We start from the raw sequence: 25,268 nt of genomic DNA, 5'->3' as shown, positions 1-25,268 counted from the left end.
TCGCTGTGGCGGTGTTCTGTTGGCGGTGTGGTGTCGGTGGAGCTGCCCCCATGGCTCCCGTCCCCTCCCAGAGGATCGACGGACCAGGTAAGTCGATCGTCCGTTAGGGGAGGGGGGAGAAGGGGTGTTGTGTGTTGTGTGCGTGCATGGGGGTGTGCGTGTGTGTATGTAGAGGGGGTGTGTGAGTGTGTGAATGCTTGCGGGGGTGTTGTGTGTATGGGAATGAGTGCATGTATGGCTGTCGGTATGTCTGTATGGATGTGTGCGTGTATGTTTGAATGTGGGTGTGCGTGTGTGTGTGGATGTTGGCATGTATGTCGGGGTGTGTGCGTGTTGGTGGTGCCTGCATGCGTGTCGGTGTGTGTGTGTAATGTTATGTTGGGGGTCGTGGTGGGGAGGGGGGACCTGCCACCTTTGGGGGGTGGCAGGGGTGGTGGGGGGTGTAGGGGAGGGAGTCGGGATGGGGTGGGGGATGGGAGACCCCTATCAGTGCCAGGGAAGGAATTCCCTGGCACTGATAGTGCTTACCGCCATGGATTTCATGGCGGTTCAAACCGCTGGAAATCCATGGTGCTAAGCCGGGTCCAAATACCGCTGGCGGTATACTGACGGCCGCAGGGCTGGAGACCCAGGTCTCCAGCCCGGCGGTCATCTCCGCCCTGGCGGGCGGGACGGAGAACCAGCGGATGGCCATGGCGGTAACCGCCATGGTCGTAATACACCAAGGTAAGACCGCCAGCCTGTTGGCGGTCTTACCGCCGGTTTACCGCCATCCGCCAGGGTTGTAATGACCCCCACAGTATCTGAGGTCCAGTATTTTTACCCAGTGTGCCTTTAAAGTAGGGAGAAGCTTCTAGAATCAGGTCTTTGAGGTGCACTGGTGCCCTGCCTTCCTGGCTCTGGCTCCAGGCTAGCTACAGGGGGTGTTCAGGCCATTGTGTGGTGACAGGACACACACAGCATATTCAAGTATAAGAGGGGGTGGGCCCAGCTCCTCCCTTCCATCTGCCAGCGATCACCCATCCAGGCACACCTAAGCTCTGTATTGTGTCTGGCTGTCTAGAAGGTATACACAAAGCCCAATGGTCAGAAACATCCAGTCATGTGAACCAGAGACAGGCTGCAGGCACCAAATGTCCAAGGCTGGAAAGTGCCAATTTTCTAAAAGTGGCATTTTCAAAAGTTTAATCTAAAATCTGACTTCACTATAAGTTACTATTTTTCATTACAATTTCAAAGAAATCAAAGCCAAACTGGTGATCTTCTTCCATTTAGAAATTACAGCTTATTAAATGTAATAAGGTAATTCCAATGCTATCCTATGGTAGAGGTAGGCCTTCCAATAGTGAAAAATGAATTTAAGAGTTTCTCACTACCAGGGCACCTAAAACTTAAAAGTACATGTCCAACTTTCTAAATACATTGCACCCTGCCCTCTAGACTTTCCAGGGCCTACCCTAGGAGTGGCCTGTGTGTATTAAAATGGAAGGGTTCTGCCTCGTAAAAAAGGTGTTTTTTGTGAGGTTGAAATGGTAGTTTGAAACTGCACACACAAAGGATGCAATGGCAGGCCTGAGACAAGTTTAAAGTGTAGTATCACTCTGCTAGGGACTTACAAGAAAATTGAACTGTTGTAAGCCACTTCTACCATGCCTAAAGGAGAGAGCACAAGCACCTTAGCACTCGTTAGGTGTGGGAAAGTGTGCAGAGTCCTAGGGCCAGCACAAAAAAGATTAGCAAAAACTAGGTTTGAAGACAAAAAGTTTGGGGTAAGACTTCTCTAATACTGGCAGGTTTAGCAGTGACCTTTAAAAAAGAGAAGCTAAATCTGCATTTTAGTCTCCCACTTCAGTCAGTGTTAGAAATGGAGTCCTTCGTTGGCAGTCAGGTTACCCCCTGTCCAAGCAAGGACTCTCACTCTAGTCAGGGTAAATCACACACAATCCAAATTATCCTGTACCCACCCTCTGGTAGCTTGGCACTGAGCAGTCAGGCTTAACTTAGAAGGCAATGTGTAAAGTATTTGTGCAATAAATAATACACGAACACCATATAGCACCACAAAAACACACCACACAGTGTTTAGAAAGATATATAATATTTATCTGGATAAATGCAGGTCAAAACGATTAAAGATGCAAAAGTAAATGTTGAGATATCACTGAAAAGTGATATAAAGTGTCTTAAGTCTTTTAAAAGCAAACAAAGGCCCTCATTACAACATTGGCGGGTGAGTTGTAACCGCCGTGCCGCCGCCAATGCGGCCACACTCCTGCGGTGCCCATTTTGACATCCCCGCTGGGCCGGCCGGCGGAAACGCGGCGCAACATGGGAGCCGGCTCCAAATAGAGCTGACGGTGTTGCGCCTGTGCGACGGGTGCAGTTGCACCCGTCTCACTTTTCACTGTCTGCTATGCAGACAGAGAAAAGCTGCATGGGGCCCTGTCAGGGGGCCCCTGCACTGCCCATGCCAGGGCCCTGTCCCAGGGGCCAGCGACTCCCCGTACCGCCAGCCAGGAAAAGGCTGGCGGTAGGGGGACTCATAATCCCCTGGGCAGCGCTGCTAGCAGCGCTGCCCTGGCGGATTACTACCGGCGGGGCCATTGTGGTGGGAAAACACCGGCCCTGGTGGTGCGACCGCGGCGCTTCTGTCGCGTCATAATGACCCCTGAAGCACCGCCAGCCTGTTGGCGGTGCTTCAGTCAAAACAGCCCTGGCGGTCTTGGACCACCAGGGTTGTAATGAGGGCCAAAGTCTCTTTCAAGCACAAAGTACCTGGTTTGCGTGAAAAATCTCCACAAAGAACCGCAGAAGAGGAGAAGCGTGGAAACAAAGGGGCGTGCATCGATTTCTTGGGCCGCACACAGCGATGTGTTGTTTAGTTTTTACGCAGCCCGACTTCCAGAGAGGAATCAACGCAGCTGCGTCGATTCCTCTCTGTAAGTCGGGCTGTGTCATTCCCACTCTGCTGTGCGTCGATCCAGTGGGCCGTACGTTGAATTTCTGGTCACTAGGCTGCGTCGATCTTCTCATTGCGAAGTCGGGCTGCGTCATTCCGTTTCGGCATGTGATAAAAGTTTCACCGCAGTGCAGGCTGTGTGTCATTTCTGGCAGGCTGTTCGTCAAACTTTGCTGCACAAGGAGTCCTTCTTGTAGAGATGAAGTTTTTTTGATCCTGAGACTTCAGGGAAGAGGAGGCAAGCTCTATCCAAGCCCTTGGAGAGCACTTCTTCACCACAGCCAGAGAGCAGCAAGGCATCAGGCCAATAGCAAGGCAGCACTCCTTCACAGAAAGCAGACAGGTGAGTCCTTTGGGCAGCCAGGCAGTTCTTCTTGGCAGGATGCAGGTTCTGGTTCCAGTTTCTTCTCCAGGAAGCCTCTATGAGGTAGAGTGTCTACCCCAAGAAGTATGTGAGTTGGTAGGGTCAGAGACCCGGCTTAAATACCCAAATGTGCCTTTGAAGTGGGGGAGACTTCAACTAGTGGCTCAGAAGTGCACATGGTCCCCCTTCAGTTCCATCCTGTCTGCCAGGGTCCCAGTAGGGGGTGTGGTAGTCCTTTGTGTGAAGGCAGGCCACTGTCCTTTGACATGTAAGTATCAAGCCCTCCACCCTCCCAGCCCAGGAAGACCAATTCAAAATGCAGATGTATGCAAGTGAGGCTGAGTATCCTGTGTTTGGGGTGTGTCTGAGTGAATGCACAAGGGAGCTGTCAACTAAACCTAGCCAGAAGTGGATTGGAAGGCACAGAAGGATTTAAGTGTAGAGAAATGCTCACTTTCTGAAAGTAACATTTCTAAAATAGTAATATAAAATCCTACTTCACCAGTCATCAGGATTTTGTATCACCATTCTGGGCATACTAAATATAACCTTCCTACTCCTTTCTGATCAGCAGCTACCACTCAAACAATGTATAAGGGCAACCCCAATGTTAGCCTATGAAGGAAGCAGGCTTCACAGCAGTGTAAAAACAAATTTAGGAGTTTTACACTACTAGGACATGTAAACTACACAGGTACATGTCCTGCCTTTTGCCTATACAGCACCCCGCCCTATGGGCTACCTAGGGCATATCTTGGGGGTGTCTTATGTGTAGAAAAAGGGGAGTTTTAGGCTTGGCAAGTACTTTTAAATGTCAAGTCGAATTGACAGTGAAACTGCACACATAGGCCTTGCAATGACTGGCCTGAGACAAGGTTAAGGGACTACTAATTGGGTGGCACAACCAGTGCTGCAGGCCCACTAGTAGCATTTAATCTACAGGCCCTGGGCACATATAGTGCACTCTACAAGGGACGTATAAGTAAATTATATAGTCCAATTGGGTATGAGCTAATGTCACCATGTTTTAAGGAGAGAGCATATGCACTTTAGCACTGATCAGCTGTGGTAAAGTGCACAGAGTCCTAAAGACAGCAAAAATGAGATCAGAAAAAGAGAAGGAGGAAGGCAAAAAGGTTTGGGGTGACCCTGCAGAAAGGCCATTTCCAACTGTCAGCATGAATGAAAAGTTAACTTGTTCCCAGGGGCAAAACAATAGGATGACTTGAATGGGCAGAGATGAGCCCTCTAAACCAGATAAAAAACACAAGGTGGCTGGGAGGTTCCTTTTTTGACATTAAAGTGTCACGTCCTGCTTGAATGTCAAATCCTGCTTCACAGGACAGGTCTGCTGCATGTTTTCATATGACATTTGGGGCACACTTTAAATAGCCCTCCAATGTCACAGGCAAATGTTAGCTGACTCTTAGGCAGAGTCCACTGTTGTCTTCCCAGCCAGTCAGGCCCCAATACAGTGAGCCTCTTTTGACATTACAGTGTCACAACCTGTTTTACAGGTAGATTAGGTTTATATGCAACATTTGGGACTCACTTCAAAGGGGGGAATCAGAATGGGAAAACAATTTGTGTATATTCACTGTTTGGATACTGAAAGCTCACTGGAAAGCTGAACTGGGATTACCATTGAACACTCTCCACACACACTCCTAGCCCTCAGATTCTAAATGTAGTACGGCTGAAGACTTCAGCCACCTTGAAAATGGCCAATAGGGTAGCATTATCCCTGGGAACCTCTACCCCATTAGTTAGGGCATCTTCAAGGGTCATTCCCACCAAATAGCTCGTGCCCTCATAAATGTGGCATCTCCAGGCACCTACTGCAGAACACTCCTGAACTTGAGGATGATCAGAGGAGCACTGAACCACTGTCTGCAAATGTATAGAGCCCTAGAGGTCTAGTTTAGAACGGCTCACTCTTATGTACCCAGGACAAAGAACTCAACTCTAAGGGCCAGAAGGCTGACCTGTTAAAGCTACAGAAGCACAGCAGTCTACAAGAGACCCTTTCCTGCAAATGCCCAGCTGAGTAGTGGGTAGTGGACCTGGTCCTGTTGGCCTCTGCCTGGTGCCCTTTGAGTCTCTTAGTGCCTCCCCTGAGGCTCAGGAGCATGTAGTGGATTGTAACTTAAAGGAGTAATGTCAGAAGGGAAAGCCTTTGACCAGTTTGAGCCTGGTTAGTATATCTGACACGCACTCAATTGTGGTCACCATCAAGTTGAGCATAGGTCTTATTCTACTGTTATCATCGACAAATATTGAAACGTTGAGCTTCTTGGCACTATTGCTTAGTACTTTTGTCTTATTGGTGCCATTCTGTTTATTAAAATGTAATCTAGTATTGTGATTCATTTTGTTTTTTTTTATTGTTTTGCGTTTCGACTTTATTACTATTTAAGTACTGCATAAATAATTTACACAGTGCTTCTGTCTGCTCTGTGCCATAACTACCTGGGGGTTGAGCTAAGGTTAGTTTAGTGATTTTTAGGGTTCAGCCTCGAAGACTTTGCCTATTTTTCGAAGTGAATACCTACCACTCTCAACTAATACCCCAATTCCTTACACACAAAGCTGCAGAACTATACTTTCCAGAAGACCTTTTGCATGAACTATAGGTTGAGGGGAAGTTAAACCATCAATCAGGCTTCAGTATAGCCCATTTGTTTGAATACACAGTAATTAGCACACATTTTTCTTCTTGCTAGTCAGTGACAAAGCGAAGTCTTTTTTTCTCTTTAGAAATACGTTATTTCACTGTGTTATTTACAAATATTTGTTTTTCTCCAGAGTTTCAATTGTTGTGCTCTTTCACTCATGTAAAGCGCTGCTGAATTGCCAATTAAGCGTGTGCTATTGTTTTGGAGGTCTCATGCCGACTCTTGTTTTGTCTCCAGACTCCATGAATGAATGTGACAGGTGGGTCCATCTTCTTTCCCTGATTCGACGATTTGGTGTGAGGTTGAGCTTGTGTTCTATTTGGTGGCACCCCCTCTCTCAGCTATGCGCACTGTTTTTTACCTCAAGAATTGGATGATTGGAGTCAGAAATTGCTCTGGGCAGTGTGTCTATATCCTGTTCATGTGGTTTGGATTCACTAAACTAGTGACATTAACATGTAAGTGGTGTGGCTGCTGCTACAGCTTGGTACATTGACTTATTTATTCACGTATGGGTGACCATTTATGGAAAATGTCTGGTTTCACTCCTCAACAGTATGAGTTTGATTGTAAAGAGCTGATAGAAAGGAATTTACATTCAGTTATTGATTATTCAGTCTTTCAGTCTATTCAGTATTGTCTTCTTGCCGCACAGGACAATTTTTGTAAAACAGACCTCGTTTGCTAGAAGTAGCAGGCTGCATAGCTTTCATTTTGAAGTTGCACGCTGTTTTGATGACTCTGTCTCTGCCGTCAGATAGTTTCAGACCTCATCCAGATAAGGCAAATAGTCTTCAAAAATTAAACGTGCACTGTTCCCAAGTTGCAATCATGTTGGTACAGTGTTTAGTGGTTCTCGACTACCCAGAGATTTTCATCCTTCCAACCTCATGTCTGGAGGTAGAAAACTAATGAAGAAAACACCTGATGTTATTAGCGAAGTGCAGAAATAGATGATAACAATAGTGATGATATGTATGATATCACAGGCTCAAATAACGATAAGAGGAAGGAATCCAGTACCTTTTGGTTTGGTGCTGGAATTCCAAAAAGACAGTTAATGTCAATTTCCACCAATTTCTATGTTTGGTACTTTTTTCTAACAGCACATAACTATTCATATTGGGCCCCGTCAGGTCATATAGATGAATGCATCAAAATTGACAAACGTTTCATGGCCAAATCCATTCATTCCAGACTAAAAGCTGAATGTCCCAGCCACTCAATTTTAGATGAAACTCCAGCTTCACCTTTGTTAGATCATAGAATGGTGAGGTTTTTCACAAAGTATAACTGAGATACACTCTTTTACTCTTAAGAGCTAGAGCATGGGTACCAATACATCAATTGCAGTGATTTGATATTTGCAGTTGATATGAAGTCAAATGTTTCTGGCCCACCCGATGTCCCACCACTTAAAGTAATAGACATGTCCTCCATTCCTTGATGAGGACACCACTCTCATGATGTCAGGTGATGTCAGGTCTTTGACCTGTTCCTTGAGCCTGTCCCTCCCAGTGTTGCTCAGCGCTGTCATGGGTCCATCCCCAGGCCAAGTCCCTCCACCTCCAAGTCCAAAAAAGCCTCCCCGTCCCCAAAAAACACGCGCCCCAAAACATAGCTCCAAAGCCCCTGCCCCTCCATCCAGAGCAAAGGTGAAACCCCCACCCCCTCCCAGACCAAAGCCAAAGGACACCCCTCCCAAGCCAAAGCCCAAGGACCCTCCTCCCAAACCCAACCCCTCCCACCCACAGACCCTTGAGGTGCCTGCCTGTCCCATTGATGCCCCTACTTTGTGGAGCCATTAGGCTGTCAGGAGTCATGTTGGGGCCTTTGCCAGGCACACTTAAAACTTTGGGTCTTTGGACTCCCATATGGGCCTTGTTGTGTTTTTTGCAAATATACATTTCATTTGATGTGTTAGAAATTTCGACAACAGGATTCCTGTTGGTTTACTTACCATACATTTGTTGTGTTTTTTTGTTTACAGGTAAGTTTCCATACATCTATCATGTTCTATACAATGTGCATTTCTTGGCATTTTCTTTTATTCAGATTCACTATTCTTTCTTGTATCTGGGCATTGTATGTATTATTGTGTCTTTGTATTGGTTTGTGTGTCTCTGCTTGTTGGTGATATTGGTGTGGTTGTGTAGTTTTGATCCGGGGTTTGTGTATGTGATGTGTGTGTCTGGCGTGGCCGTGTTTTGTGTGATTGTGTGTGTGTCTTGATACTGGTGTTGTGAAGCGTGTGTGCGCGTTGGAGTCCGTGCATGTTGTGTATGTTGTTTGTGGGTGTGCAACTCTCCCCTTCCACCCTTGTGTGCTCTGCAGGTGTACTCGCCGTTGGCGTTGGAGTCAGCAGTCATTGAGGAGGAAGGCATGGAAGAGCACTGGAAAGATTTCAAGGTGGTGTTATATGGCTTCCGCGTAGTCGTCTGTGTCCCAGAAGGGGAGTGGGTCCTTTTCTACTTGTTGTTTCTGCTAGGCTTTTGGTGGCGGCCGCCTAAGAAATTGTGGTGGTCTGCAGTGTCGTAATAGGGTGGACAGTGCATTGGCTACCGCCAGCAACCGCCATCATCGGCGGTCTGGCTGCACTGGCGGTACTGTCAGCAAACTGGCTTTGTTTCAGTGGGTTGACCACCGTGGTCGTAATATGGCAGTCTGCACTGCTGGCCTGGCGGCGGTCCGACCGCCATCGCCGGCATGGTGGGACCGTTACTGTCAATATCATAATGAGGCCCTATATGTCAGATCGTTCAATATCTGCCACTGTCAGTCACTGCAATGGCTCTACAGACCTAAGCACAAGCTGTAAAACTAACTTCACTGATTTTCTGCTCCTGATAAGACTGTCACAGGCAGTTTTTCCTCACATCACTCCAAGACTGTTGCGTCTTTCTTCCATGTTGCAACTCGAAGATGCAGAGGATAGCATAGAACCAGTCTTATGAACAGTTTCTTTTATTATTGCAGTTGCAGTGCACAAAGCGAGGGACAGACCACAATCCACCCCCCAGGTCAGATGAACTTTCCTCAGCCACCAATCCTGGAAGTCCAAGCATAGTTACATTCTAACACCCACCTCACATTGTTGTTTGTCACAGTAAACACTGTAAGTGCAATGATATACCCAGACCAGGGTCCCTTGCTCATTGTATCACAGGAATCAAGCTAACATTCTCAACACCATCCCATAGCTACACATCACTCTTCCCTCAATCATTCAGACTCAAATTCTATCACAGTTTTCATAGAATCTAAAGTTATCTTTGGTACCTAGCCTTAGAGAATATGAATCAAAAACTGTTAGTTTAAGAACATCTTCTACTCTTTGGTTAATTTCTTCCCAGAAATTTCACACTCCTGCAACTTCTCCTATTTTGACTAGATGGTTTTAATGAGTTTGGACGGAGTAGATACAAAATATTTTGGCCTCATTCCACGGGAGGAGCAATGGCTTCCAGGCCATTTTAGGTTAGGGTGTAGCTAGAAGCATTCTTAGATTTGCTGGTCCAAAGTCTCTACAGTCAGAAGTTTTATTGCAAACATCTCAATCCTCTTCAGCATTATTGAACATGCTATAACCAAGTGATAATATGATAACCATAATATGAGCTTTGGTTTTGCCAGCGAATGCAGATGTTCCTAGCTAGAATAGGAAAGTAAAATCCTGGTTTGGTTAAAGATACTGAGGAGAATATTCGTTTTCCAGTGCCTCTGTCTTAAAAGATGCTTAAAAGATTCTTAATAGCCCCCCTCGAGCACACACACATGCACACACACACACTCTTATTCATTCTGTGAGTGTTATTGATTCTTTTCTTTTACCCCCAGTCGCTACAGCACCTAGAGTTTCTTGAGGACTCCTCTCTCACTACTATGCTGCAACTGAGTTCAAACTCCTGGTTCTCACTGGAGAGTCATTTGTGTATGCCGAGGATGACGTTCTGTTGTTTTCTTTAGCATTCATGCTATTGGCAAAGTTCTTTTGTTTCCTTTGTGAAGTTAAATTTGTCTATTAGCGTCATGAAAAGAAAAGAGGCTACTAATTAATCTGGGCTCACACATATGGGTTTTTATTAGTCTGAAAGGCTGTTTCATAGACCCTCAACCTGTAGTTAATGCTGCAGGGCTTCTGGGAAGCGTAGGTCTGTGACTTTGTGGCTGCTATAATAAACAAGCATTTACAATGCAACGGGTCTCGCATTTGCTAGAGTTGCAGCTATTAGCGTTGTACGCTCTTAAGAGGACTTTTCTTGCCACACAAATTACAAGAAAAAAAACACAGCGCGATCATGCTAAAATTGAAAATGGAAAAACCGAGTGCGATGCATGGAAAATAAAAAGATAAAGTGGTCCGGAAACCATGCTGAAAACATCGAGCCTCGAATGGTTTCAATAGTTTACTGGTACTGTGTAGGTGGTCTAAACACTGGAAAAAACATGAGGTTTGCATGCCTTTCAAAAATGAAAGCGCCCATAAAAACAGCAAGATGAAACAGCATGGTGTTACTTGACATTCATAATCAATAAGAGCTTCCTTCATTATTACAGCTAGGAAAAACAGAAGCATGATCAAGAAAACAGAAATAAAGATAAGGGGGAAACCCACAAGTCGGTCTCCACATTTTGAAGGCGGTGGGACTAACATTTTGTCAAGAAAGAGGAAATACCATTCCGGAACATGGAATTTAGGGTGTGAAGGAAGACTAAAAACAACAACAAAAGGAGGGTCAATACTCACCCCTGTGTTCTTAATAAAATTAGGCCCCTTTTCAACAGAAAAAAATATGAATCAGGATTTTATTGAAAGATCAGCAGCTCATATGATATTTCTCAGCATGTTTATGACAGTAACAGAGGCATGTAAAACACGCCGGCAATAAACTGTTTTGAAAGTAGAAGCTGAAGACAAATCTGCTGCGATCAGAATATCCCCCAACCTCAAAACAATGTAAAATGCCTTAAAGACCAGAGTCCCCTAGAGCAACAAGGCTCAGAAACAGAAATAACAATACCTGCTTGATGTATGGTCCTTTTAACTCGCGTGCTACAGTGGAAGAATTCCTAGGTAAATGTGGTTTTCTAAACAAAATTAGGAGTTGAGTAGTAGATATTCAGGGAACTAACATATAATCCTCAGGTTCTTCAATACAATGCATAATGCAAAACTTTGGAGAGCTGGGAAAAGCAGGATATTCCACTGAAGAAATAAACATTTGTGCCCTTCTGGAAAGGCCCAAGGCTTTGACCTCAAGAACTCTTCTAAAAGATATGAGGTATAGGAGCATTGTTCCTTTCGTCGATAAAAATTTCAAGGAAAGTGGAACATTGTTAGACCACGTATGGAACATGTTAAAAACGAAATTGGCATCCCATAAAAGTCGCTAGTTTGGTAAAGAAGGAATATTCATCCTAACACCTTTAAGTAAACAACAAATTAATGGATGTTCTCCCAGTGGTTTTCAACTGATAAAGTCATGTTGTTGAGGGGTGGCTGACCTGGGGGTAGTCGCTGTTCTATTACACTTACCTGAGGAAGCTAGAAAGTTTTAGTCATGACAGTGACGTAAGCAGTAATGTAAATTTGTTGGTGTTCCTAATGAAGCAATCTCAAGACCCTTCTTGCTCTAGCTTTCATGTTTGGACCTGACAGAATTCACTTGCGTATGGGATATTGTTAATACTGTATCATCATTTTTTGGACCTCTCTGTACAACAGCAGCAGCACAAAAGCTGCCGGACATTTACTAAGAAATGGGTTATTGTTATGGACTTATTTCTAACGTGTCATATTTTGATTTGCCTAAAATGTATTATCTGTAATAATGTTCATGTCACTGTGGAGCTACATACTTTACTTAAATATGTATGCTGGGAATGTATATAAAAACGCCCTTGTTTTGTGAGTGAGCCAGAGTGACTTTCCCCTTTTCACTAGAAATATTGTCGTGTTCCTTGTGAAATTGATAGATATTCTAATTGTGAGTCGCAAAAAGTTGCAATTAGGAAGTTGCAAACCACTTTCTTCTCACATTTGGCCCTAAGATTTTAGCGTACATTAAAAAACCCGAGAAATTCACTGAAAAAACAAAGGTTGAAGTAACATCACAGTTAGGCCTTGTAAAAATATAATAAGTATTGTTTTACAGGAAAAATGAAAAACAAAAGATCTTTTCTTTCCTACCGAAGAATCTGTCACTTGTTTAGAGACTTTTCCTATTAGTTTAGGGAAGCTACCTGTCTACTTATGATTTTGTTGTTCATATGGGGCTTAGAATAAATCTGATGTCTGATTATGTACACTGTATTTGAGCCTTCATGGGAAATTTAGCATTTACTCTGTACTGTTTGCTTTTGGAGATTTAATAATGAAACCCTTGAACTCTATCTAGAAATCAAGTATGAGTGGTCCCAGGTACGTACACATTGGGCCTGGTGTTGAGGAGGGTGTCCTTTATTGATCTATTTATGTGGTCGGCACTTCCATCATTGTCAATCGCAATACAGTGAAAGCAAAATTGTCAACATCTTGATCAGATAGATCTAACTTATTGTGTCTTACAAACGTCTGATATGAAGGCCATGTTGCAGCCCTACAGATCATTTCTAGAGATGCCCGCCTGCTTCAGCCCAAGCTGCTCACATTGCTCTCATTGACTTCCTTTGTATGTTAGATGGAGTTAACACATCTTGAACTTTATTGGCTTGCAAGATCACTTGGCGAACACCCCTACTAGTAGTATGTGTTGAGACTTTCCTGTACTATTTTGCTGTTCCATATGATATAAAAAGAGATTGTGAAAGTGAAAATTCTTTTGTCATATCCACTTATATGGACAATGCCCTCCCCACAGCTAGAGATGACAGAATATCTAAGTTACATTCCCTTCAGAAGACCGGCAAAATGAGTTCTTGAGAGAGATGAAATTCATCTTAGGGCCAAGCTTTGGGTAGAATCTCGGGACCACCCTGTCTGGAAAAAACTTTAAGTAAGGAAATCACAAAAGCAAAGCATCCAACTCAAGCAATCTGCGTGCCGACATAATGACAAACAAAAACACTGTTTTACAACTTGCCTGTTCCAGACGCTCAAAAGGCAGATGCTGTAAACCCCTGCAGAACTATGGCCAGATCACAGACAGGAAAAGGGGGTGACACCCTGGGCTTTTTGAATAAATATTTCAAAGAAGCCCTTGAATCATTGGTGATATTTGCACACAACTTTCAACAGCTTGAAGGGCTTTAAAGGTCGACAGATCGGCAGACAAAGTACCAGGTGCTGAAGCCATCAGAGCCCCTTGTCTGTGAATTTCCAAAATTTGACCCACAGACAAGAAGCATGATACCCACCCCTTATTCTGACACCACTTTTGAAAGGTGACCCAATGTTTCTTATAAGAAGAAAGAGTAGATGGTTTTCTAGTGGCCTGAATATCTTGGGCAACCTCTAAAGAACACCCCATTTGCAAGGCCAACAACCTGAGGGGATGAATCTGGATCAATGGCAAATGTGGAAACTGAAGTGGAGAAGGGTGAGGGGAGAGAGGCAAATACTTACCCTGAGACAGCAATATCGGATGGGAGAACTACTGGTGCCAGGGCCAGAGAGTGCCATCAGTATTACTGATGCTTTCTCTTCCTGAATCTTCTGAAGCACCCTCGGGAGGATGGGAATTAGAGGGAATCATAAGCTCATCCACAGCCCATGCCTGTGGACAGTCTAGCTCAGAACAGAGCACTTAAAGCATTGCATTCCATGGAGATGCAAACAGATCTATCCACGGTCTTCTGCAGTGAAGACAAACTCAATTGAATTCCTGAGCAAACGAATGATACATCACTGATGATGGAAGATTTCTGCTGATGCTGTCTGCTTTAAAAAATTGAATGTAAACTGCCCACAAGGCAAATAAGTTTGCTTCTGCCAAACAAAATTCTGTGCAGCTACTGCATTCAATTCCTCGCTCTTGGTACGCATTTGGCAATTTAAATAGCATTTCATTACCTGATTGTCTGTTTTCACAACATGACTGGCACCCTTCAACTGTGGGGGATTAAGCCTACAGTGTTTGTCAGACTGCTGCTAGTTCTCTCAATTTAGAGCACCATAAACATTCCTCCTCTGACCATTGACCATTTGTTTCCTGATTCCCTAGAGTTGCTCCCCAACTCCACCTGCTGGCATCCGTAGTCAGATGACGTTGGTGCGGGAGAAGTAAAGAAACACCTTTGGATATATTGTTATCCTGCACCCACCATCTCATGGATTCTGAAATGTGCTGAGTGATCAGGATGTGAGTCTTGTAGTCCCAGGAACATAGGCACCAAAATTTCATAATATGGTTTACTAAGGGCTTGAAAGGAAAAGGTGTCCATTGCACCACTGCTGTAGTCTCCGCTATCAACCCTTGTACTATCAATCATCCTTACACTGACATGAAGGATTGGGAAAAAAGATGGGGGAGGTGAGACTGCAGTGTCACTGGTCCTGGGCTGAACTACCCACCTAGATTGGTGCTGAACTGGGCTCCAAAACGTCTTGCACTGTGTCAGCTGGGGAGTTCTTGACTTTGATGATAAATCCAAGCTTCTGTAACACTCCTGTGACTGTCTGCGCATTCTCTTGAGCCTTAAGAAGAGAAGAAAACGACACCAACCAATCATCTAATATGGGAAAATTGCGCTGCCCTTCTATTGAAGGTGTGCAACAACTGGTGCCAATACCTTGGTGAACTATTTGGGTGATGTTGCAAGGCAGAATGGGAGCATGGAACTGGAGGGAGATTCCAGCCAGAGGACCATGACTGAATGCTGATTGTTGAATGCTTCACTACAGCTGCTTATGCAGACTTCAGGCCTTTGCTCAGGTATGGCGGGTGATGTTTTCCCAGGGGAACTGGAAGAGCAGAACTAGAGCTTAACATGCTGTGCACAATTATAGTCTAGATAGGAATTAGTCTATTGACTCTAGTGACAATATGCTAGCGTTATTTGATGCTTCGCTCTCCTTGTCACAATTCTAATTGACACCTGTCGCCCTAGCCCGGGTTTTGCTCCAGCTAACTAGCAGTGCCTCATCTCTACCCAAGAGCAGGGATGATTGGGCAGCCAAGCGCATGACACAATTTGCTTCTCAAGGAAATGGTGGTTACTCTGCTCTCATCCGTTTCTCTTGGTTATATTTGTTTCACATACACAATGACAAACAGAGGCAGTATATGTTTCAATAAGGTATTAATGAAGCAACAGCATCTTAGATAAAAAAGCATGTCCTGCAATAACCAGAATGATACAGCATGGCAGAATTAGAATTGTGACAAGGAGAGTGAAGCATCGAAATAACGCTACCATATTGTCACTAGAGCCAATAGACTAATTCCTACCTAGGCTATAATGGAGCACAGCATGTTAAGCTCTAGTTTTGCCCTTCATGTTCCCCTGGGAAGACATCATCCCCCATGCCTGAGCAAAGGCCTAAAGTCTTCATAGGCAGCTGTAGCATAGCATTCAGCAATCACAGTACATTCCGGGTCCCCTGGCTGCATCTCCCTCACTGCTAGTCTAAGGTACTACTAACTGAGCTGATATATCAAAATGTGAAAATACACATCCTAATAATCCAGGGTTGCCAAGAAATCTCTTTCCACAATCAACGGGAGGACAGACTTAAGAGAAATCACATGAAATGTTTCAATGTGTACATATTTGATCAAAGTTTTGAGGTCCAAAGCCTATTGATATGTCCCATCTGCTTTTGGGACCAAGAATGGAGTGGAGTACAAACCCTTCTTCTGCTGATGCACCATGATCTGTACAATTGTTTTATATTGTAAAAAAGCTTGAACCCCTTTGAGCATGGACTGTCTTTTAGCTTTACAGTAGCTAGGAACCAATCCAGAGATTGAAGGTCCAAGAATGGGTTACGTTAACCATCTTTGGTGATATCCAGAACCCAACTGTCCAATACCATTTCCTGCCACTGAGGAATACACCTCTTGATAGTCATTGTTTGAGGGATGTTTATTCTGAACCTTCAAAGGCTACTGCTTTGCCAAAAAAATGTCATGTTAGAAAGCTTGAATGATTTGTGGATTCCTTTACCTCAGCAGCCTTCTGGACTGTATCATACAGCATCAAAAAGTCACGTATCAGTAAAAAGCAGTTATCCAGTTTCCAAGACTTCATCTACAGTAGACGCATCCTGCTATCTCAGCACCCACCGAAGACATAGCCACCCAAATGCTGTCAAAAGAAACATCTAATAGCATCTGTGTCGTAAGTTTCCTCTTTGTCAATATAGGTGCTGGATCATCTTTCTCCTGGAGACAATTGAAGAGCTTTGGGAATCTTTCAATAACACCTGTGTTGCAAATGCTGCATACATTCCTGATCTTATGGCAAAGTTGGAAGTTGCATATGAGGTTTGAGCAAAGTTGGAAGTTGCATATACATTTTTGAGGGTTACTTCCACCTTTCTGTCAACAATCTCTGGTAATGTTGAGTCCTCAGGTGCCAAAGAGGAGAAAGCCATCATCGAAGCCAAAGTGGTGTTACTTTTGGCATGTGTGAAAACTCTTCATTGAAACTGTGAAAGTCATACATCCTATTGAGTAAATGCTGAATGAAAGCATTGTCATTATCCTTCCAGTATTTAACCACTAGCTGCTTGATGACATCATGTAACTGTAGATCATCAACCTGAACTCCACTTTATTGGGAATAAAAACCCTCCTCCGCTTCAAAAAGTAAAGTCTCTCCTATGGGCTTCAGGATGTCTTTCAACTGATGGGGCTGGATATATCTGTCCTTTTGATCAGATTCAATGTCCTTGTCCTGATCTTCCCTCAGCATTTTGTCTCTAGGCTCTGTTAAGACAGAGTCCACCACCTCTTTATTCAGGGACCACAAATCTGAGCATGTGATCTGCAGGACCTCTTCTTCATCTTGCACACCTGCAGCTTCGAAATTGTACTGGTTTGTTGTCGCTTTCTAAGCTTCCATGTTTTGACTGAGATGCACTATAGCAGCATCTCTTTAAACACATTTCCTAATCACTAGTTCTCATTCTTGTGAAAACGAAAACAGTAAATTTAGGACTAAAGCCTCCCCATGCCTTACACGCACTAACGTGCACCATCACAGGTACAGAACACTTCCAGCAGCTTCTGAGTGGCAGGTAACACAGTGCAACAGTCGCTAGTCCCTGCCACAAGCTGCAGAATATCCACTTGGCACAAGTAAGTGTGACCCAAACAATATAAACAAATAAATTTAGAGTTAAATTTAACATTAAGAAAAACGTGCTGATGTTTTTCCTTAACCATCAGAGACAGAAAGTTACAGGGGGAGGTGTAGTGGAAACTTGGGACGTCTTAAAGTTTCAAAGGGCTTTATTACAAACTCAAAGTCAAACTTACATAAATGAGTCTCAAAACCATGGGTTAGATATACAGAATCGCGAAAGGAGAGTTAAAATGTAGCACAATGTTGAACCAAATTAGCATATGAAATACCAATGTCTCAATAGCAACAATGCAGAAAATCAAGAAAAGTGTTTGATGTTTAAAATCCAAAATCAAATTCTCCTGCCTGAAGATTGAATCTAGAATCCTAACTATTCTAATGTTTAAAAAGTTTTCAGAGAAAGGTCAGCATAACAGAACTTCTGTTGAAGATTTTGTCAAGAGAGGTGAGTGCAGCATAAAGTCGCAGAATCCTTACCTCAAATAGGTCTGCTCTGTTCAAGAGAATAAATGGGGTCTAAATATTTTGCTAACAAAACCACACAAATCTCAGTCCCTCTAAACATGCAATCACCATCAAACTCATGTTCTGAAAAACAAAGTCATAAATTAAATGGATAATCGGTAACAGTATCTACTTTAAGTGTCTTCTATGTGGCCTTGGTGCATCCTCGCGCTCAGGATACTCCTTCCATCCTTGGAACACTTCTCTCAGACTTTCTTACCTCTCGTGCACAATAGGCTCCTTATTTGCCTCAGCACCCAAAAACATGCAAAAAGCAAACTTCACATTGAAATGAAAACATAGGAAAAATGTGGGCCTTCATGCTGGACAAGCTAAATGTGCGCAAGTACACTTTCGAACCAAATGGTTTCTGTACTTCTTATGCTCTGTATAAAATTATTATAAGGAATAATAGTGCTTAAAATACTACTATATAAAAGTTTTTCAAACAATGATTAAATGCAGCACAGATGAAAAATTTTCATGTGTGCACTTTACTAATATGACATTTGGTGCACCATGTTTAAATGGGTAACATTTTCTCATTATACAGAAAAATACCCACCCTTTCATTTCATGTTTTAAGAGTCATAATGACAGAGCCAGGGTATGCCCTCTCATACTAATAAAGGCACATCTCGTAGGCACAACTCTCTCTATGCTCATACAGATAGACCCATCTCCCTGCAATCACACAATCATTCCACTCAACCTGCACTCGCACAGGCACTCACCTCACCCTGCACTCACACAGGCACTCCACTCACTCTACACACCACTCATCCTACGTTCACATTATACACTGACACCCTGCACTTTGGCACACCGCTCAACTTGCACTCACATAGGCTTTCCACTCACCCTACAATCTGACATTTCAGTCACTATGTATTCACAATTCATGCTAAAATTCTGAACTCAGGCACCCTGCTCACCTGTATTCACACTGGCCTGCTACTCACCTTGCACTCACACAGGTTTAACACTCATTCATCCTCTACTTGCAAATGGCACACAGCTCACTCACCCTGCACTCATATAGGCACACCTTTCGTGCACCCTGCACTCACAGACACAGCACTCACACAGACATTCACCTTGCCCTGCACTAACAATACAGACTGCAAACCTGCACTCAGGCACACCCCCATCATGCATTCACAAAAGCACAACTCACTCTATGCTCATACAGAACCCTCCTCCTGCACCAAAGCAAAGCAAGTGACACCGACCCTCCCTAGAAGAGCTCAGTTGTCTCTTCCATCAATGCATCAGTCCATTGACCTTTACATTTTGTCATCTATTCATTCTTTCATCCATCAGTCAGTCTTTTACCATTCCATCCATCCATTGGCCATTCCATCCGTCCATCCAGTCACACATCCATCCTCTATGCATTCATCCATACAAAATATACATACACCCTTTGACTTATCCATCCGTCCATACATACTCTCAAATTTCTCTTTATTCTCTTTACTCTGCCGTCCTTTCACCTGACCATCCACCTATCCATTCATTTGTCCGACTCATCCATCCCCCTACTCATCCGTCCATTCTTCCTATTTTCTGTCACCCTTTTTCTTTCACCTTTCCTTTCTTTTACCTTCTTTCTTTTTCTCCCTTTTCTATCAACTCATTGTTCTTATTGCTTTAATTTAGAACCTTTGTCTGTTTGGTTGCAGACAGAGGAGACAATAAATAACAACACCCCGCTATAACAGCTAAAGCGGGGGACCACAATGCTTCTGGGCTGAGTGCGATGACTTTTCCTAGAATCACTCTCTTCACCCCAGAGGCTCTGGAGTAGGGTAGTTCCTGAAGCATCCCCATTTAGGGTCAAGAGTATGGCAGGACATTCAGTATCCCATCTTATATAGTCAGTATTGTATGTGACATGCACTATCACTTGTGCGGGTCAAGAGTTTGGCCGGCCATGCAGTATACACTCTGGCTCTGGAGTAGGGCTTTTCCTGCAGTGTTTCATCTTGGAGGCTCAGCAGTATGATAAGCTTTGCAGTAGCCATCTCAGGCTGGGTAGAGCAGGTCCTGCAACATCCCCTCTGAAGCTCAATGATTTGACTTTTCCTACATTGTCCCCCCTGATAAACGCAGGAGTATGGCAGGCCCTGCAGTATTCCTTCTGAGGCTCAGATGCAGGGCAGGGCTTGCAGTTTCCCCTCTAGGCCCCTGAGGCTTTGCAGTATCGCTTTTACCTACAATGTCTTCCTCACGGGCTCTGGAGTATGGCCGTCCTTTCAGTGCATCACCTCTGATAGTAGTATACAGATTCTTCGGTGTTGCATGTCAAATGTCCGTGAGTATGGCAGCTCCTGCAGTGTCCTATTTCAGAGTTTCAAAAGTCTGGCATTTTTGGCAGTGTCATATCATGTCTTCATGTTTGTGTGCGGACAAATTCCCCCCATGGCCTTCAGTCAGTGACTCTCACCTATTGCTGGCATATTGTGCTTCAGGATGACCTTGGTGGGTGAGACTGTTTTTTGGATTTTGAAGACACTGAGTAGAAGTAATGCGCCCATCACGGAATCCTTGAATTTGAAATGTAGATGGCATGGGCCTGGCTGTGAGCAGTGCTATAACTCTGGATCTGCCTCTGGCTAATCTCTCCCTGGGGCAGGCCTTAGGCATCCTCACCTGTTAAGTGGGTGAGACACACGAGCTACATCAACATTTACCCTCGCCGGTACTCTTTCTTCCCCTTTCTGACTTTGCCCTCATACTTGTGCCTCTCGCTCTTTTGCTACCGCTTATCCTCATCATACTCTTATTCTGTTGTTCTCTCATCACCACCTGTTCTCCTTCTCACTCCTCCCCATCCTGCTCTGTCTATAACGTTCCCTAGAGAACATCATGTAAAAAGCAAAGGAAATGAACATCCGGCTGAGAGAGGAAAGGTGTGTAGCCTGCCTAGAGAGTAAGCAAACATCCATTCAGGCAAGAGAAGTGGAAATAAAGAAGACCACTTACCTGCCTCTATGGGATCTTGCTGCTCCTTGTGATGTGCATGACTGGAGAGCATAGGTGTAGCTTTTTTGAAAAAACCCTCAGGTTCCACCACACACACCCCTTCAAGAACATCACTGGGCAAGCTACACACGAACATCGGCATGACAACATAGCCTGAGCTTGCTTCTCCGGCTGCCATTTTTTAAAACACAGAAGGCTTGATTTAGCAGTGGCGGCTGGTGACATTTGAAAGTGGTGGGGCATAAAAGTTCATGCTGAGTTTCCTGTGGCAAGTGAATGTAGCAAGCAGCCTGACCCACAGAAAAAGTTTGAAAAAAGAAGAGGGCAGATGGTGCATTTCAAGCAAAGTTGAGAAACCAAGAAGGTTTATAAAGCAATCTTGAAAGTGTTAATTTAAAATATTGAAAGACATAAAACATTTCCATATCCTAATGAATTAAAATTGTTCAATGGTTATTGTAGTTTGTAAATTCAAATTGTACAGCGTGACAAGCAAGGTTTGTAATTATCTTAACTGGGCACAGGGTTGTCTCTGCACTGCATCTGGTTGGTAATTAAAGCTGAAAATCTTCCTCCCATATTGATTATCTTATAACAGCCAGTGTGGGTATTGCAAAATGAAAGCGTACATTATGTTTTGAGCAAAATGTTTACAAGTTGTAACAACTTATATATTAAACTAAATTGTGGAAGGCTTTGTTCTCTTTATATCAACCTGCTTGATATTGTCTTCATACAGTGTAATTATGATGACATCAGTACAGAGATTCATTTCAAATGATAATAGATTTCCTATATTTATGCAGAGCAGACGACAGCTTTCGGCCATATTTCTGCCATCTGTTTCCAGGTACCGTTTTTATGTCCTGACAAATGATTTGTATTTAGTGCTTGCATTTGGATGGAGCGGAAGTGCATGCTTTCGGCAGTCTTACTCGGGCTGAATCTATTTGTCAGGACATAAACACAGACTCTTAAACTACTTCAATTAAGGAATTATCCCTTGCACTTTGCCTTGCAGCCACATCACACAGAAGATCTACTGGTTGAGCACATAGATTGCCATAATATTAACAACTTTGCTGATTTTTTTAATACGTGCACAGGCAGCACTACATGGGTCGCTCTTGTGATTGCCTTCATTGCTTGTCTTGCCTGCTGTCAGTATGGCTTTTCATTCAGGGGCAGGCCTGACCAGAGGGTCACTATAGAAAAATAGTTCTCCAGGCAAAGTTCATAGAAGATACCAATTTTATTAAGTGAAGCAGGGTACATGAAGTGTCCCATCCACAGTGACAGCCAAAGAGTAACTGGGACTCAAGGTGCTGAGCTGGCACCACATTTGGTTCTAGGTTCTATACTCTACATTCTCCAGAACAGTCCACACTCTACATTTTACAGTACAGTCACAACCCCTATTAAAGATACCACACACCTCTCCGTCAATATATTATGCAAACTAAAACACTACATAGATAAATACATTAACAAGAAGCACGGTAGGCACCAGTGATAAGATTATATGGAAATTAAACATAATAGTCTTTCATGAACTACTGTTTGTTTACTCCCTCTCAGCAATGGAACATGGCTCTTGGGTCTTTCAAACCCCTTGTGACACGGTGCACCTGGAGAAATGATGGCTATTCTATTCAAATTCCAAATGCAATTATTGCTCAATTTTACCACCTAGTGAAATAATTTAATGACCTTAAATGGATGGGAAAACTTAGAATCTCTCCCTCTTTGTAGATATGTGGATATCTTACCCTTACCATATCTCCTACTTTCACTCTAGTAGGCAAGGTGGCATGTGTTGTATGAAAGTTGAGCTTTCTTTTCACCTTTTGAGTTTCCTTTAACTCTTTATTGTCTGGAAGATTTCCTACATTTTTCTTATTTGCTCATCTCGGATACAAAATTGTGTTAGGCCTTTAGCCTCTGACTAATTCAAAAGGCGTTTTAGTTATTGATGGAATGAGGTGTCCACCTATATAATTTCACCCTTTCAACAGCCTCTGATTTCCAATCCCTGTTTTGAGTCTTTGCTATTTGGATAGCCTCCGTAAGTACTCTATTAAACCTCTCCCCTATACCATTTGTTTCCGTGTGGCAGAGAGAACATCTTTTATGTTTAATTTCCCTTTTGGACAAAAACTGCTCCATTTTTTTTAGATACTAGTTGAACACCGTTATCTGTCAGCAAAGACTCAGCCAATCCTTCCCTACTGAAAACATAATTTAGAAAAATCAATGACTTTGCATGTTTCACTACTTTGTGTGATACATATTTAAGGCCATCTCCAGAAAATGCCAATTAGGACCAAAACCTAGCACTGCCCTGACCTGCTAGTAACTGGTCCCAATATATCCAAAGCAACCTCCTGCCATTCCTTCTCTGAGGATTCCCTTATAACCCTAGGTTGTACTCTTGTCTTGCAAACGTTATCGCTGGAACTACACTCAATACAGTCCCTAACAATTCTTTCCACTTGTAGATCAATGCCAGGCCACCAATAGTAGAGTCTAACCCTTTATTTTGTTTATGTAATATCTTGATGACCTTTCTGTCCCAAAGAGATGAGTTTCTCTCTGATATTGTAAAGTGGTACTTGTCTCCTGCCTCTCCACAGCAATCTATCACTAACAGCCAGTTCATCCTTTACATTCCATTACTTCAAAAATTCATTACTCATCTCATTCTTCTGACACCAACCATTGGACATGAACTTAATCACTTTCTGCAGAACAATTTCATTATCTAACATGACCTTCCATTCCTCCTGATTAATGACACCCCCTGAAATTTCACACACACTAAACTCAGCTAAATCCCACAGGTCAACACCCGTTTCATCTTTGTCTTCGGCCTGCATTTGACATCAACCGAGATAGACAGTCACCAACTTTATTTTCTGTCCCCTGAATGTATTCAACCTTGAAGTCAAAATTGTGAAAGGCAACCACCTACTTACATATTCTTGATGATAAGGCATGTAGGTTTTATTTCAAAAATATATCCTTCAAAGCTTTATGGTTGAACTTAACCACAAAGCTGTTGCCCATAGAAATCTTTTACACAAAGCTTTCTCCCCAATAACTGAGTAGTGAATCTCAGGACACACAAGTGCCCTAGATAAAAACATTATGGTCACTTTCTTTCCTTCCCTCACCTGTTTTAACATAGCACCCAATCTTTTCTCACTTGCAGCTGTGACCAAAATGGATTGGCCTATGGTGCTGAAACTTTGTAAGGGTGGCTCATTATGCAAACAAAAATTATGTTGTTAAATTCAAGAATCACAATGGGATGACCACAGAAATCTTATTCCTTTATTTAAGAGAGCTCTCACAGGGTGTGTGCGTCTGGCAAATTCGGATACAAATTTATTGTAATACTCAGCCATACCTAAATAAATGACCAGGTCATTGGTGTTCCTTGAATCAGAGAGATTGTCAATAGTCTTTAGTAACTGTTCTTTAGATTTAACTTCATCTTTTGTTAATGTGTGTCCTAAGTTGTCATAGTTAAACTCTTGCTCTAGGCAAGACTGCTGGTTTAGGGATGATAGCACTTTATTTGTAGACTAGGCCAATCCTACAACAAGTCGCAACTGTGGGCCCAACCCTCCTGGCTCACAAGCAGTACCTCACTAAAAAAAAAAAAAAACAGTAAAAGGTGATTTGTGGCAGGCCTTACACATGGACTCAAGAGTGTGACATCTCAGGGGAGTCATAGTTAAACTGAGATTACCCTTTTCTTACATGAGAAACAAGTCTCAGTCACACACAGACAATGATGAAGATGCACTAACGTTTTTAATAGGTTTTATTAACAAGTCTGCAATCTACTGTAAATTGCATGGGCTGCAATGATTAGCATAATGAGCAATGCAAGAAACAGAAATGTAAAAACGAGAATCCTGAATATAAAGACCCCCACCATCTTACAAGAACATGAGATGTGAAATTGGCCTGAACACTCTAGCATGATAAAACTAATCTCTAACCTAAAGAGACCTAGGTGTGTTAAACCTAGTCTCCTAGTACCATGTCCTTGAGAAGAGCCCCCCAATACTTGTTACCTTGGAATGAGGTCTGTAGAACAATCTCCGCTGTGACACAAAGGGTGGGTCTGCATCAAGGCGACATGTGGCATGGATAGCATTCATGGCATCTGGTAGGAATCCCTCTGATAACCTTGTCTGTGTGAGATTTATTTATACAGATCTTGTAGGACCCCTGACACAGGTATGTTCCCAAATAATAGATAAGAAGGCATGCTTGGGGCGGCAATTACATACAAATTCCCTCCAAAGGACATTATATTCCTCTCATGTACATGTAAGTGGGAAAGAACATGATATGAATGCCTAAGTATATCACTTGTCTTTGACGCTGATAGTGACGTGACGCCTTTACAGAGTGGCACTGATAAAGTGAAATCAAAACATCTTCCTAACTACAAACATAGCAGCCATCTTGAAAGAAATAATTAAATAAATGTGCTAAAACAGAGGTAGGTAGG

This window comes from Pleurodeles waltl, chromosome 6 (assembly GCF_031143425.1).
Source record: "Pleurodeles waltl isolate 20211129_DDA chromosome 6, aPleWal1.hap1.20221129, whole genome shotgun sequence".
NCBI classification, from domain to species: domain Eukaryota; kingdom Metazoa; phylum Chordata; class Amphibia; order Caudata; family Salamandridae; genus Pleurodeles; species Pleurodeles waltl.
The sequence above is the reverse complement of the archived record's forward strand: the minus strand, read 5'-3'. Positions refer to the sequence as shown.